The sequence below is a fragment of the Myotis lucifugus genome, unplaced genomic scaffold, assembly GCF_000147115.1.
Source record: "Myotis lucifugus unplaced genomic scaffold, Myoluc2.0 scaffold_1167, whole genome shotgun sequence".
Taxonomy (NCBI): domain Eukaryota; kingdom Metazoa; phylum Chordata; class Mammalia; order Chiroptera; family Vespertilionidae; genus Myotis; species Myotis lucifugus.
In genome coordinates this window covers 56,306-62,027 of record NW_005872215.1, presented here as the reverse complement: position 1 = coordinate 62,027, position 5,722 = coordinate 56,306, and the positions used below count along the sequence as shown (strand labels likewise).

General features: G+C 53.0%; 1 pseudogene; it reads left to right on the top strand.

The window, feature by feature from the left end:
• Positions 1–4,502: 4,502 nt before the first annotated feature.
• On the top strand, positions 4,503–5,513 carry LOC102427617 (annotated as a pseudogene).
• The last annotated feature ends 209 nt before the right edge of the window (positions 5,514–5,722 follow it).

Below are 5,722 nucleotides of genomic sequence, written 5' to 3'. Positions count from 1 at the left end.
AGCCAACAGTGCAGAAAGTCACCTGGACTAGAGGAATGTCTTAGTAGACACAATGACATGCACACCGCAGTGTGACCCTGGGATGCCCTTCGGGAGTGTTTTCCACCTCAGAGGGCAGAACATGACGCACCCTAGAGAGAAACCATGTGAATGTCATGGAAGAGGGAAAGGCTTTCTGCAACGGCCTGGGCTTAGAAACCACAATGCCATGCACAACCGAGAGAAGCCTTATGAGTGCAGTGAGTGTGGGAAAGCCTGCAGTCAGACTTCTTTCCTTAGACAGCATGAGGCCATCCACACAGGAGAGTAACCACATGAATGTCCCCTCTGTGACAAAGCTCTCAATCAAAGATCTTACCCCAGAAAAGCAGGATTGAGTCCATCCGGGCAAGCCGTGCTATGAATGTCACTAGTCAAAGCTCTGGCCTGAACCAGCACGGGAGAATGCACACGGGGCAGAAACCACATGTACGTCCCATGTGTGGGAAGGCTTTCCGTCAAAAGTCTGAGCTGACGACACGTTACCACATAACACACGCCAGAGAGAATCCATGTGAATGCGGTCAGTGTGGGAACGCCAACATGCGAATCTCATCAGACACCAGAGTTCCTACACGAGAGGAGAGCCCGTGGCATGTCAGCTATGTGGAAAATCCTCCAGGTATAGTCCTCCCTATTTCTGAACCGTAGCTTTTCACACTGCAGATGACCCTCTTGGACAGATGCAGGAATTCTCTCCCTCCCAGTCCCAGAGAGGGTGTTTTGACCCACCCTTGATCTCTTTCTTGGTTTGTTTTCTTTCAATGGCGGTAAACACAGACATCCTTTTAACCTTTATTAAGCCTTCCGGGGGCAGGGAGGGAGGCAGCGAGGACTTGGCTACATGGCACCCCAGGCGGTGGTGCCCGGTAAGGAGGGAGGTCTCCCACTGGGCCCTGGGGAATGGACTCGAGGGCGGAGGTTGGGGAGAGGGAGCGGATGCGACAGCGACTCCAGGCATGAGCCTGGCCCTTCCCATAGATTGCCACAGATGTGGTGGGCATCGCGGCCACCCTCTGGGAGCCAGTCGGGCAGCCGGTCGAGCCGGGGGTTGCATTGTGGCTCGCCTGCACTGCTACTCCTGGCTTCCCGCCCTCACGCACAGGTCTACCCACGCCAGGACCGCCCTGGGGCCGCAGTTCCGCGTGGCTCCTCGCCCTGGCTGGCACCTAGCAGCCAGCTTCGAACTGGTGCATGAAAGGTCGAGGGCTATGCCCTCCATCTTGCCTGTATCCTCCATGTTGGGGCCACGTGCGGCCTTCTTCCGGGAAGCCCAGGCCTCTGCTGGCCACGCACAGGATTTTAAACTAACCAATGACAATCAAGGGAAGTGCGCGCCATAGAACAAGACCCGGCTTGCACCTGGCCAATCTGCAAAGCACAGTCCTTTCTCCTCCCCTTACTCCAACCCCCCCTATAAAACCGGACTCTAGGCGGGGTTCGCTCTCTCGGCCACTTGTTTTGCTGTTGTGTCGGGGAGTCTGGTGGACGGGAGCCGAGCTAGCTTAAAATACAGATTCTTATGCTTTTGCATCGATTGGCTGGCTCCCTGATGTGGTTTCTTGGGAATCTTGAAATCTGGGCATAACAGTGCGGACCAGGGGAATCTGACTGTTTAATTCCAACAAAGCATCCCAAAGGCCCGCAGCAGGTGCTCTGAATGTCAAAGTGAAGAAATTCAATGAAGCGCGGGTCAAGGGTGGCAGCAACTATGACTCTCTTAAGGTAGCCAGATTGCTCGTCATCTAATTAGTGAGGCGCATGGATGGATGAACGAGATTCCCACTGTCCATATCTCCCCTCCAGCCAAACCACAGCCAAGGGATCACGTTTGGAGGAATCAGAGGGAAAAGAAGACCCTGTTGAGCTTGACTCGGGTCTGGCATGGTGAAGTGACATGAGAGGTGTAGCATAAGTGGGAGGCCCACGGCGCCCATTTTCTGAGTCTCCGCCAGGGGCATGGATTGGGCATACGGGCCTTTCGGGCCGCAGGCAAAATACCACTACTCTGATCATTTTTTTTCACTGACCGGGTGAGGCAGGCGGTGGTGGGGTGGTGGGGGGAAGTCCCCCAGATGGCCGGCCCAGGCGTGGTGAAGAACCCATCCCACCCTCTGCTGGTCGAGAAGTGCTAATGCAAGCCAACCTCCTGCAGCCAGAGCCCAGTGCCTGGACTTGATGGGGGAAGGATAAGCAAGGGGCACGATAATATACAAAACCATACACATTTTATTCACATCAACTTCAGCCTCTGCCTCCCATGACCTCCAAGGCCAGCACAAATACCCCTCTGCAAAGACCTGAGCATTGCTTTCATTTCACAGAGTGCCTTACACGGATATGTCCCATGCTAACCTTCTGTATGTCGTGTCTCAACTTTTCCATGTGTGCTGCCTAAGCGATCACGCTGTTGCCTTCCGCCCACCAAGTACTTAAGGCCAGGCAATCTCACTGCTTTTGCATTTATGGTGACTGGGTCGCGTCTTTTGGCGGTGGCCTCGGAATGGTGAGGGGAATTTGATGCCACAGGATCCCCTCCCTAGGCTCGCGTGTTGGTCGTCGTGATAGCTAGGCTGCTGAGACTGAGCTGCCGGGTTCACCTGTTCCCGTGGAACATGCAAATGAGCGCGGTGCACCTTGGGTAATGAGCGGGAGGCGGGGCTGAGAGTCTCCAGGTGGTGGCGCTGGTTGGGCAGAGCAGGCGGGCAGCAGCGAGTACTGCCCACGCCTCTTCAGGGGTGTCTGCGCAGCGCTTTGGAGGGCCGGGCCAGCTGGAGAGCCTGCATCTTGGAGGCGTCTGCAGTGCTGTGCAGGGCGGTGCGGTGCGGGAGGGCTGGGCCAGGACAACGCCATACATCCAAACACGTTGTTTCCCTCTCAAATATCCTCTGATGAGTATCTGGAAAAAAAAGAAGTACTTCCTCAGCCATTATCACACCTGGAAAAGTGAACGTAATTCCTGAATATCACCTAATAGTCACTGTACATTCAAATTTCTTTGTTTCAAAGATGCCTTTTGTTGTTGGTTTTCTGAAGACCCAAGCCAAGTCCCGTTAACTGCATTGCATGTGGTTACTTCGTCATTTAGGTCCTTCGTTCTCCAACGGCACACCCTCCCCACATCTCTTCCTGCCCTCGTGGGGAAGCTGGATACAGTGGGGCCTTGACTCAGGAGTTTAAGTAGTTCCGGGACAAAGCTCGCAACTCAAATTCCTCTTATGTCAAATTATTAAAGTGAATGGGTGAGACACGTGATGCTGGGCTGATGTTGTGGCATTCACTGTGACCTTGGCTACGCCAACCAGTGGTGGGGTATCTGAAGCTGGCTCATATCCCCAATTTTATCTCACAACTCAAAGAAAATAGCCGGCTGAGAGACGGATCCTATCTCAAAAAACTCGTTATTCGGTTCACTTGTAAGTATAGGCCTCACTGTATTTGCCCCGAGGGGTGTCTCAGTTCTTGCATTTGGCACATTTCTCACTGATCATGTCGTTTAACTTCTCTATCTTCCATGTTTCCTGGGTGTTTTCTGAATGTTGTCTCATCGGGCTATGCACTAATTGAAAGTCCCATCTAGGAATTATTATGACAGCATGTTATAGTAATAAGTTTATTGAGTATAAGATAATATAATCAAGTTTCACTTTTTTAGTAGAGTGAATTTTAAACTTTTCTTCGAAGAGGAACTTAATTTGTGTGTGTGTGTGTGTGTGTGTGTGTGTGAGACCCCAATAAGTAACTTGTAACGATCAGCATGTTAACTCATGACAAATAACTTGTAACTACTGACCAACAACTCCCTGCATGTTAACTCCTGATAAGTACCTTGTAACCTCTGCTCGTGTATCCTGATAAGTGCAGAAGGCCACCGGGGCACACTGATATGAGACATGGAAGAAGCCCACCCATGGGGCATAAAAGAAGGACCCTCACAGCAGCAATCAGACCACTGTCTCACCTCCACAGAGAAGCAGTCTTCCCCGCCCTGGAGTGGAGGGTGTCCACCCGGGGCCAAAGAGCCGTCCCTCCCTCTGCTGGTCCAGAAGCGCCAATGCAAGCTTCCTCCCCTAAACTTGGCGCCCAACCAGGTGACGCATTCGTCCTGGAGCGCTGATTGGTTGAGCGGGTGGCTGATTTGGCTCCTCCCACCACGCTCTAGGGCTATAAAAGAAATCAGCGTCTTCTTTGCAGAGCTTTTCTCAGTCCCTTGACTTGTGGTCGCGGTCGTGGTCCTCGTTCTCCCAGGGAGCTTTCAGGGGAGAGATCTCGCCAAGACCGGGTCCCGGGACTGAGAAGCCACCGAAGCACCTGGCTAGCACCTGGCTAGGCTGCTGATCCACGGAATGCTGTCTCCATGTCGTTTCTTCTTAGGCGACTCCAGCCACACCTTTGGGAACATCTGGAACTGCTGCCGCTGGACCCCACCATCTCGGGAGCCGCAAGGGATGGAACAGAAAGGAAGAACTGGTCTTCGAAGTTTCCTGGCCTGTTCTCGCCCTTCTGAGACTAGAGGCGAAGGGCAGAAGGTAAGAGAAGCGCAGAGCACTCGGGTGGGGCAGCGTCTGGGAGCCTCGGCTGCGGTGACAGACCATCAAGGGCCCCGGGCGCATCCCCCTCCCCCCCCCCCCGCGGGGCCTGGGTGGTGAGGCCATGCCCAGAGCCCGGTGAAGGCTCGCTGCCGGCTTCGTGGTGACGCAGTGCCGCTTGTTGGAGCCCCTGGCTCTGCCACCCTGATCCGCCCTCCTGCCCCTGAAGTGATTCCCCGCTCGGGGTCTGGACTGCGGTTCTCACGCCCCTGCTGTGGGAAGGGGGTGTTGAACCTGAGGCCTGTGGTCCTTCAGTTTCTTGCGGGTGTTCTGTGTACAGACATATTCTGCTCTTAAGTTGACAACTAGACATATCTTGAGCGTGTCCACGTCTCCACGCCCGACCTTCCTTAGGAGTCCTTTGGCACCATGGCCTGTGTGCATTATAAATTCGCTTCCAAACTCAACTTTGCCATCGCCACCTTTGATGGGCGGCACATCTCCCTCGGCGACCTAAAGAAGCAGATTATGCGGAGAGAGAAGCTGAAAGCTGCCAAGTGTGACCTGCAGATCACCAACGCGCAGACCGAGGAAGAATACACCGATGACAATGCTCTGATTTCTAAGAACGTATCTGTCATTGTTAGAAGAATTCCTATTGGAGCTGTGAAATCTACAAGCAAGGCGGACGCTATAGGTCGAACTGAACCAGTGATGGGCACTTCAATGGTCACTGATGACTCTTCTGCATCTCTGTTTCTGGCCCAGCTCACAAAGACTGCCAATCTGGCTGAAGCCAATGCTTCTGAAGAAGATAAAATTAAAGCCATGATGTCGCAATCTGGCCATGCATACGGCCCCGTCAATTACATGAAGAAGCCTCTAGGTCCACCACTTCCATCTTATACCCGTTTCCGCTATGGTAGACCCGGCACCATTGATTAGCAGTGACATCTTGATACATAATAGGTTGTTCTACTGGGACCTCCTTTTTATATCCCCAATGCACTTCAGCAGCTGGCACTGTATCTGTATTCAAATTTAAAAAATTTAAAGTAAATAGAGCTCTTAATAGTCTTCGTCGGGCAGTCTGGCCTGTTACCAGCTCTCCTCCCCCTTTTTGTTTTTGCAGCATTTCCTTAAGGGTTCGGTTC